This window comes from Dasypus novemcinctus, chromosome 13 (assembly GCF_030445035.2).
Source record: "Dasypus novemcinctus isolate mDasNov1 chromosome 13, mDasNov1.1.hap2, whole genome shotgun sequence".
Classification (NCBI taxonomy): domain Eukaryota; kingdom Metazoa; phylum Chordata; class Mammalia; order Cingulata; family Dasypodidae; genus Dasypus; species Dasypus novemcinctus.
Genome location: NC_080685.1, coordinates 110,160,853 through 110,172,170, shown reverse-complemented (window position 1 = coordinate 110,172,170; position 11,318 = coordinate 110,160,853).

The window sequence follows — 11,318 nt, the reverse complement described above, 5'->3', positions numbered from 1 at the left end:
ACATTATATACTAACAAGATGTTTTTTCTGCAAGGCTGTGTAAGTTTGAAAACAATGGAAATACCATGCACAAAAGAGATACAACAGGGAAACTTGGCATGGTATTCACTAACTAAAAGTTCCTGTGGATTTGCTCCAAAGAGCTCGTAAACAAGTTACTAATTCTAAATTCCAGTTTATGTTTGTCTTTCTGCAAAAGCAATGGACATTCCACATGTATCACTGGTACACAAGCCTGGCTTTCTTTTCTTCCCAACATAATCACAACTAAGCAGAGAAATTCCTGCCAGAGAAAGCTTCACCTCCTAAATGCGAACTTAACTAGTAAAACAAGCCTTTCGTTTTCAGTAAAACTCTCACTGCATGGTTTGGTACCTAAAACAGGCACATAGGAGATGAGTATATTCTACTCTTAACTGGAAGATCTCACCACCAGGGAAGTAAAAACATGAATTTTCAGCTCTGAATCTCAAAGGTTACAAACACACTCCCTAAGAAGAAATTAACTATGGATTAGAAAGATTAAAGCAACACTCTCCCTGCAAAAACAATGGGTTAATGTGTTAAGAGGGATATATGATCTTTACAGAACCATCCAGATTGGTTATCAGAAGTCACTTCCTTTATTTTTAGCATTGTCTTTGTTTAACATTCTCTTTAACACTATTAAAACCAGACAATACAGTATAGATTGACTGTATTTGCCTTGAGTAGACATGACCGAACCATGGAGGGTTATTTCTGATTTTTCTATTTTTGTTCTGTGAGGACCCCAAATTGCAAATACTCACAGCCTAACAAAATGCTGTGCATATACAGATGCCAGATAAAATACAAGATGACCAGTTAAATTTGAATTTCTGATAAACAATGAATAATATCTTAATATAAGTAGGTCTTGTAATATATGGGGCATACTTATACTAAAAAAGCATGAAATTCAAACTTAGTTGGACATATTGTATTTTTATTTGCTAATCTTGGCAACTCTTCTTGCACACAAGCAAGATTCCTTAAATATTTCTAAAGAAACTGTTTCCCCAAAAGTATGAAAAGAATATTGGACTGTCATGATACTGTATTACAACACTCACTTTTACATACTTTTCTTAAAATTTTGTAATAAAAAGCAGAAGCAAAACCAAAGGAAAATGGGTTCGTTAGGAACTGAAGAGATAATGTGTAAGACTGCTTCAAAGAAACCGATCTGATTTTCACATGATTATAAGGCAAAAATTTATGGTTGCATATTATTTAGTAAGGTAGTCCAGGATTTTACCTTCTTTTCTCAGAGTGGAAAACACCATTGAACCAGGTTAGTCTGTTCAGTGTAGTTGTTTTTGAAGGACTTTTGTGTAGTTTTTTTCAAAGCCATGTACTTTGTTTGTTTTGTTTTTTGTTTTTTGTTTTTTTTAGGTACTAAGGACCAGGGATTGAACGTATGTGGGAAGCCAGTGCTCAACTACTGACTCATATCATCTTCCTTTAGTTGGTTTTTTCATTTGTTTTGCTTGTTGTTTGTTTATGTGTGTGTGGTTTTTTTTCAGGAGGCACCAGGAACCAAACCCAGGACCTCCCATGTGGGAGGCAGGTGCTCAACTGCTTGAACCACATCTGCTCTCCTGTACTATGCTTTTTTTTAAAAAAATGTTTATTTATTTCCTCCCCCCCCCTCGCCCCATTCCCCCTGTTGTCTGCTCTCTGTGTCCATTCACTGTGTCTTCTTCTGTGTCTGCTTGTATTCTCATTAGGTGGCTCTAGGAACTGATCCTGGGACTTTTCGGGGTGGGAGAGAGGCGATTACTCTCTTGTGCCACCTCAACTCCCTGCTCTGCTGTGTCTTCTTCTTTTCTCTCCTCTGTGTCTCTTGTGGCGTCATCTTGCTGCGCCAGCTCTCAGCGTCTGCCGGCACTCCTGTGCAGGGCGGCTTTCCTGCCCTGGGCAGCATTCCCACGCAGGGAGGCACTTCTGCACAGGGTGGCATTCCAGTATGGGCCAGCACTGCACGTGGGCCAGCTCGCCCTCACCAGGAGGCCTGGGCTTCGAACCCTGGACCTTCTATATGGTCGACGGAGGCCCACTTGGTTGAGCCACAGTCGTTTCCCTGTACTATGCTTTTCTAGTCCTTTCTTTTTTTTCTCCTGGAGGTCAAGTAGAATTTTGGTATTGAGAAGCACGCCAAAAAATGTATAGGGATTTTTGTGGCACGCTGGAAAATGGGACAGTGAGTCTACATATAAATAAATATAAATATGGATAGACTCTGCTGACCTCTTTTGCCATACCCTCTTCAATATTTCATCCAGCAAAGTCAAACAGCATATGGCTTAAGTTTCCAACGTCTAGGCTTTATGTTTAGTGTACCTACAAATGTTCTCTTCTCATGCCTCTTCTCACTCTATCACCTGAGCACAAAACAACACTGCTGAAGCCCATCCCACAGATGCTGTTTTTAAAATCTCCCCTTCATTTCCTTCCTTCAGCTCCTCCCTCCACACGGGAGGGAGATCAGTAACATCTAAGACCGACACCACACTCTCCTTATTAGGCTTTTTGGCCCAAAATAACTTTCTGATTCTTCCTCAGTAAATCCTCATGCATCTGTTCATTCAACAAATATTCAGAGAATGACTGTTGTTCTAGGTGTGGGAGCCAGTACACTGGTGAACGGAAGAGACAACAATGCCCGCCCTTGTGGAATTTATATTCTAGTGGGGGAGGCAGAAGATACTTTGGGGAAAGTGGAACGAGATAAAGGGGGATGGGGTGGAGGAGGCGGGCGCAGTTACGATCATCGAGAAGTGACATTTTTCCTTGCTTTTTCTTTTTTAACTAGAGAAATTGTTGGTTTACAGGAAAACCAGGCATGAAATATAGAGATCCATACACCACCCTATGATTAACACCTTGCATTCGTGTGGTACATTTGTTATGAGTCAATAAAGAACATTTTTATCATTGTACTATTAACTACTCTCCATTTACAATAGGCTTCACCGTGTTGTACAGTCCTTTTTTAAAAAAAAAAATTATTCTAGTAACATATGTACAACCTAAACTTTCCCCTTTTAACCACATTCACGTATATAGTTTTTGCCTGTTAATTACATTCACACAAAAAAGTGACATTTGATCAGAGACTTGAAGAATGTGAAAAAAAGGCATGCCTGGGAAAATGTGTTCAAGGCAAAAAGAACAGACAGGGCAATAGCGCTGAGCTAGGAACATGAAAACAAACTCTAACTCCCCAGTTCTCCAGCACGCAGCACGCAGCACGCTGAAACCCGTCCCCAGCCCGGGTTAGCTCAGAGCGTGCAGCCGCTGCTGGGAGCACGACTTGCTCACGTGCCCTCTGCCCTGCAGACCCGCGCCTCGCCAGCTTCGCCGCCAGGGGGCGATAGAGGAGGCAGAGCCCGCAGGGGGGCGGGGCTTGCTCCTCGCCGCTTCCTGTTTCCCGTCAGGCTCAGCTACCGCGGTCCGTTCTCGCCCTGTGGCCGTTAGGTCCAGTTTCCAGTTTCCCCAACTCCCCAAACCAGCGTCAGAGTGTCTGCTGCGGGGCGTCAGTCCCTCCTGTGAGGCCGGGGTCGCACTTCCGCGGACCCCTGCCCTTCCCTCGAGCCGCGAGCTGCTCCCGCAGGAGCTGCCCCTCAGCGCCACGCTCGCCTTCGTCTTCTCAGTCCTGCGTCACTCACCAGTCCCCAACGTTCACTTCTTTCCTTAAGTCACAGCGTCCTTCCTTGTACCTGCCTGGACCTTTACCAGCTCAGGACACTAGACTGTAAGCTTCTTGAGGGCGCAAACCGTTTTACTCAGCCCTGATGCCAGGACAAAACCGAGCTCAGGAAGAGTTGATTGAGAGAAGCATGAGCAAATGGCATTATCTGCCCACTGGCAAAGTAAAGTGAGACAAATTGGACGCTTGAGACCAAACTTTCCCGTTAAGAAAACTGCCTTGGGTTGCCTTGCCAGGAGAAACCAAAAACAGGATCGTCGGAAGGTGGGCAGCAGTTCCCACCACCCCATCAGTCACCCACACAGGGAGCCTGGGCTGGGGAAGAGGGCCCGCACGAAGCGGGGCTAGGAGCCGTCCAGTCCTAGGCAGGCTACCGAGGGGGGTTTTAACACAAGAAGAGAGTGTTTGGATTAAAATGATTTACTAAAACGTTTGAGTTTTTGGCCCACTGCTGGCCAAACGCTGTCAAAGCCTGGACCAATTTCTGACAGGGATTCATAGCAAGACACTGAGCAGTTCATTTTAGTTTGGTTAGAAAACACAAAAGAACATCTCTCTTGGAACACCTGTGCACTGTGGAAATACCATGCCACATTGAAATGGTGGACTCTATCCCTGCAAGGAGATTTAGTTGTAATAAAAAATGAAGCAGATGGTGCCTGAAAGGAGAGCAGAGTTGCACAGAGTTTGCACGGAGGGAAGCAGGCAATAAATATTTGTTAAATTCTTCTCTTGACCTCCCTCCTCAAAGCTCTAATCTATGATGAAGTTATCCTAGAGAACTCCCAGGGCTTGGGTCCCTTAGCAAGCATACGAGAGAAAGAATTTTGATGTATTTTTCCATCCTAGTCACTGTCTCAGTATAAATTCTCCTGTGTGGATTATTATAATAGCCTCCAGACTGAACTTCTTGCCACTATTTCTGGGCCATACTCTCCATTACCATCAGATATGTTTTTTCAAAGCTCCCTTAGTTCAAATCCCATCTTTGTCACTTCCCAGCTGCGTGGGCTTGCATCACTTAACCTCTCTACGGCTCACTTTCATCATCTTAAAATGGGAACAATAGTAGTACCGACCTCGTAGGGTCGGTGTAAAGTCGAAATAATCTAATGTACCTAAACTTACAACGATGTCTAGCACATTTAAACTGGGATATAAGCGATAGCTGTTTTTATTTGTACTGAAAGACACTCAGCCTTTTTGTTGCTTACAGGATAAAACCCAATTCCTTGGCAGATAGGATTTTTCCTACACAGAACCTCCAGCTATTTTTTCAGACTCATCCTCCACCTTTTCCCTCCATATCTTTCCCAAAATTTGTGTCTCCTTACCCCCTCTGATAAAACCTACTTTCTTGCTAAAAGACCATAAGATTCCATGCAATAGGCCTCTAAACACCCCACCACCATCTTCCCAGCCCTTTCTTATTAAAGGTCTTTGCATGTGTTTCTCTCTGTACCCAGAGTGTCTCCTGCCTCTTCTTCAACTAACAAACTCCTATTCAACCATCAAGACCATCTCAAATGTGACTCTAGGAAGCCTCCTAGTGTCTTTCAGGAAGAGAGAATGACTTGTCCTCTGGACTAATAAAGATTTCTCATCTCTGCAGTGGCAATGACCACACTGTATGCTATTTCACATGTTTATACATCTGTCATCCCCCACAGGAATTTAGACTCCCTGGAGGGCAAGAAGTATGCCTTTGTCATCTTTTTCACTCTAGGACCTTAACACCGGGAATGACATAATAAGTATTCTGTAAATGTTTGAGGAATAAAGGAACTAATAACTCAATCAATGGAAATAAGTTACTTGGAACAGGCAGAAGGAGTTGTCCATAACTTCAAACAGAAGCCGAGTAGCCATTTGCCACTGTTGCTTTAATGAGAAGTAGATGAGAGTTTATATCAGATAACCTAAATACATAAATGTATTTATGCATTTTGCTTGATATAATTAAACTCAAGTTGGATTCTAATTTTGTCATTTCATTTTATCTCAATTTTTAAGGTGAAAGAGATATGTATGTGTGTTTTATATATATATATCCAGAAATTAGTTACCAGGCTAATGAATGTTGTAAAAGGTCACAAAAAAGCAGAGTTCCACTTTACTTGTATTAAATACAAGGTGTCATTCTTCAAGCTGGAAGAACGGAAAAATGCAAATTTAATCTATTCCTATCACTAAGAAAGTCAAATACAGGGAATGAAGAATGATAAAATACCTCTGAAGAAAGGCATTAGGTATAAGGAGAGAGTTAAACTACTGCCACTGGGACTCAAAAAAATATATATATGATCAACAATAAAATGAACAGTGGCTCTAGATGACTCAGAAAAGCTAACCGTCCAAACATTTCCAAATCTAAAATTAATGTGTTTATTTAAATAACATGAAATGAAAACAGTCAAGCTGTAAAACCACTCGCAGTTTTTCCTTGACAAATAAGCAGCATACAGAACTTGAAAAATACCTCTTTTCATTTAAGACGTTTCTCCCTTTTCCAAACTTTCCAAGTGTGACACGAATCATTTTGTAGAAGCAGAGGTGAAGGCATGAGCCTGAAAATGAAATCACTCCTAGTTACTTTAATGAAGCAAGTATATGTTTAATGTTTTAAAATTCTTTCAGTCATGAAGTGAAATACAAAATAACAAAAATAATTAACTGTTCAGTCAAACCAACATGAATCACTTAAAAGAGCAGATTACCCAGTTTTTACCTTCCTCTTCCTGTTTATTTATAGACTGAAGAGAAAGAGAAACATTCAGCTTTTTTTTTTTAAGGTCCTAAAGGGATCTCAGTTTACAAAGATAGATATTCTTTCTACACCTCTTAAAAGCTGGACGAACCTCAGGGCTCTCCAAGGACTTCAGGTACTCACGTGGGGAGCTCTCGTCCCCGGCACACTGTCCATCACAACATCCAGAGCAAACTTCTGTGGGCTTTTTTGATAGTTCATCCCTATCTTCTCAAATGACTGCATCATGGTCAATAACAGCTTTATCTTGAAATTTTTTCTTTTAAGATTTTTTTTTCTCTCCCTTCCCCACTCCCCCCCAGTTGTCTGCTCTGTGTCCATTCCCTGTGTGCTCTTCTGTGCCCGCTTCTGTCCTTATCAGCAGCATGGGAATCTGTGTTTCTTTTGTTGCGTCATCTTGTTGTGTCAGCTCTCCATGTCTGCAGCGCCATTCCTGGGCAGGCTCCACTTTCTTTCACACTGGGTGGGACTCCTTACCACTCCTTGTGCGTGGGGCTCCCCTCCGTGGGGGACACCCCTGCGTGGCACGGCACTCCTTGCACGCATCAGCACTGCACATGGGCCAGCTCCACACGGGTCAAGGAGGCCCGGGGTTTGAACCGCGGACCTCCCATGTGGTAGGCGGACGCCCTATCCATTGGGCCAGGTCCGCTTCCTTTTTTCTTGAAATTTAACACTTATTCAAACAAAATGGAGTTCAAAAAATGAAATCTAGAAGCCAAAGTGCCTAAATTTAAAAGTGTAATACTATCCAAAATGTTAACAAGTAATTTTTGTACAGCTTTCAAAGTTTAAGCTTAGGGGACTTGCAAATGCCTTACGGTTTGCGCGGCACTGGGCCAGCAGATCCCACGGCAGGTTGGGAAGGGTGTAGCCCTGGAAGCTAAACAGAAGTCTGCCTCCGTTGGCTGAGCGTCAGGATAATCTGAAGCACTCTATCCCAGTACCCACAGAACTACCCTCACACTTGTCAGATCACCTGAGCAAAGTTTTATTTCAAATACATGATCACTGAAGCTGTGACCTATAGGCCGCTCATCGTTTCTAACGCTGATGGGTCAGGAATTCTGAGAGGCGAAGTCTGAAGCCCGATCACTGGGCTTCCCCTCGTTCCTCCCTCTGCCCGGCTCGTTATGGAATTAACCAGTAGTGTCAGGGTTAGCAGGAGAGGTCTTCAGCGTTGATCTCAGGGATATTTCTATTTCTCTAAAAGACTCCTTTTTTAACGGGACCTTCAAGAATTGACTGAATGCAGCAGTACGAATGGAGTAGCGATCAGAACAGGAGGCCCTCGGTTTCAGAGGCTACAGCCTAGGCCTTCCCACTCTTCCCAGCGGAAGGTGTGGGGTCAGTGTGAGGCTCCCTGGAGCTGCGCATCCCTCTGCCCACACTCCCTTCTCTCTCTGTTCCCTCCTCCCCACCCACCTGCTCCATGTCCCCGCGGAAGCTCCAGCATCAGCAGGAATCTTAAGTTCCCATCTGAGACTGAATGAATAAAAAAAGACTCACTTCTTTGGAGAAGGAGGACCTATGGCCAAACCCTAAACCAACAGAAAGGACCTGAAATGGTCAGTCTAAATGACGAGACCCTCATCCCCCCCTTAGCAAGTTCTAAGCACAGGAACCCAGCCAGGTCACTTCTCCTCTGCCTGCTTGCTGAAGTGTTTACCAGCCTGCTGTCCACAGCAGGTGTCTTCCTTCTCCACAGAGTGTCTGGGTGGAAAGTCTTTTGACCTGAATAATTTTTGCAAGATCGACTTGAAAAAAATCAATTCTGTCAAACTGAGCTCAAAGTATTTACAATAAATAAATCTCATCTTCCAGGGAAGGACGGCTGTCTGCTCCTGGACAGCTATTTTCTAGTTTGCTCCTCCAGATCCATTGCTTGTACCAGTCCCTCCCCCACCCCTTTAGATGTCTTGCACCAGCAAGAGGCTTTGCTCCTGGGCTCTCGTTTTTTTCCTGGAACTCATCCATAGGTCAGTGATTCTTAATCTTATTCAGTCATGGCTCCTTTTGAGAACACAATGCAATTTATACCTATTCTCCCAGGAAAACAAATACCCAGAAACATACAATTGTAGGTACCATTTCAGGAAGCACAGGGACCACTCCTTGACTTGGGCCCCTACCTAAGGTAATTTTGAAACATGTCATTGAGATGAAATTCACATCATAGACAATTAACCACTTTAAAATGAGTATTCAGTGGTATTTCGTACATCCACAATACTCTCCACCCCCCCACCTGTATCTAGTTCCAAGACATTTCCTCACTCCAAAATAAAACCCTGCACCTCTTAGGCAGTCCCTCCCCACTCTACTCTACCCCCTGGCAGCCGCCGCTCTAGGTTCTGTCTTTATGGATTTACCTCTTCTGGATTTTCCATATAAATGAAATCTGGCAGTAGGTGACCTTTTGTGACTGGCTTCCTTCACTTGCATGTTTTAGAGGTTAATGTTGCATAGCTTTTGCTCATTAGACAGACCCCTCTGTCTCAGTTAGAGAGAGAGTATTTGCTACATTTATAATCTTTAAAATGTATGGTTCAATCTGATGTGGGCTATGGGTGGGAGGCTCTTTGTCTCTTCAGAGAGAACCTTCACCTAAGCTGTCTGTCCTGGCTTGTGGGTGTGGAAGGTAAGAGGCTGCAGTCCTGCCCTTGGTGACCATGGCAACGACTCCAGTCCCAGAGAAGCAGTTTAGCAATGCAGACTCTATGCACATAACAGTCAGTGCAGGGAGACTGATGGTGGTGATGCTAAAACTTAAGGGAACTTGGACTTGGCCTTGAATGGGAAGTACAATATAGCCTGTGCATAAATTCAAAATCATCTAATTCTGTATCCAAGTGTGCCTAGTCTCTAGAAATCCAGTTACGTGATATGGGCTTTGAATGTTCAGAAAGGATGGAAGACTGAATGTGTAGTCAAGGTTGCATCCAGAGGGAATGTGGCAAGATGCTAATTCAAGCTCACCTGAGATGTGGGCGATATGTTAATTCAAAACCTACCCGGTACTCAGGCAAAGACTTAACTAACAGAGAAAGTAGTTTTCTTTGATAAAAGCACCATTTGACTCCCCACCCTGTGTAAAAGGAACTTGGAAATCTTGTTCGAGGCTCAGGTTCGAAACTGAAAGTTCCTGAGTCCAGCCAGCTGTCAATAAACCATTTTTCCTTCTCAAAACGTTCCTGAGTCCTGGCCTTTCTATATGCAAATAATTGAACCTCTCTCAAATTTTACAACAAATCCAGCTCAGCTCTTTGGAAGCAAAGTTTCTGAGGACTAATCTAAAGAACCGTACACGGTCTGAGTCAGCCCGAAATGCCTGCTCTCATTAGGCTACATTCAAGAGCTACACAGAGGTTCAGGCTTCACTTCCCGTAGCTAGAGGAATGCCAACTCGTCTCCCAATTTTTGAGCAAGGTTTCATTTTTCTGTTACCCAAAACATAACCTGAATAAAATCCTCTCTTCTGAAAAACGTCCATGAATAGTTTATACTTCTGTCTTTATGTTTGCACTTTCCATACCTTTTTTTTGAGGCAAGAAAGAAGGGAACACCATCCAGATGAGAAAATCAAATAGTGCTTGTTAAATGCCCACGGTGCCGCCAGTCATGAGTTTCAGAGAACAATTATGTAATGACACAGGGTGTTGAAATATAATCAGGTTACAGTCATTCTCAGGTAGAACACATTTTGAGAAGTGAAGAACTTAAGGGTGTCATTACAATTATTGAGGATTATAATTACTTTTGGATTATGATTGTCCATAAATTTGAAGATGACAGTTTAAGTGCAGCTTAAATCTTTATGAAGACATATTTTACCTTTATATATTGAAATTTAGATATAAGAAATATTTTTTAAAAGCACTTCCAAAGCTTTCTTGATAACATCTGTTAAAAAAAAAAAAAAAACACCATAAAACCGAAACCACTATTTGTTACTTGGCCTCTGAAAATTCCTGAGTAAAAGGAGAAGGGGTGGAAAGGGAGAAGATTAAATAGAAAGTAGTATTCCACTTTTTAAAAACTGGTATTTCTGTTAGTCAATAGTTCCAAGCACACATACATTCTTACTAGAGAACTTTAAAGTGATCCAAGCATTAAAAGAATAATGTGGGCGCAATATATGTCCTCAGCTTGTGAGTACAATAAAGAACACCTAGTGTGGGACATAACCCTGGACCCAGATGAAGGCATGGAGTCCCATCCTTCCTATCTGCCTCCTCAAGACATCTAGGGCAAGATGGGCAGGCTAATGCCATACAGGAGCAAAGCACTGACCATCGTGGCTGCTCCAGATTCAGTACCAAGAGGGCAGGGTCTACCTGGCAGTGATCTAGGGATCTTCCGACGTTTTCTGAACTGCTTCCAGAGCAAGCCCATGGTTTTTTCTTAAACTATAAAACATGCTGGCCATGGATTGTATTTATCTGGGGTGCATTTAGGAAGGACTGGTGGAAGCTATGGTGGGTGAGATGGGACAGACCCCTCTCTGGAGCAGCCTCTACATGTGCTTCTCTGTTCCTCCCACTCTCCTCATCCTCCTCTCAGAAAGAACTTACTAGCTGCACCTCCTTGCCCCATGCTGCTCCTTTCCTGAGCCAGGCGATGGTTCCTATTGTTTTTTGTGTTTTTTTTTTTTAATTTACTGAACTATATCACTCATACATAAACAATAAATGTTTAATAGTTGTGAACTTACAAAACAAACATATATAACATCTTACCCTACCACCAATAACTTACATTGTTTTTAAACCTTTTTAACTAATGATTAAAGAACAATGTCAAATATTACTACTAAAT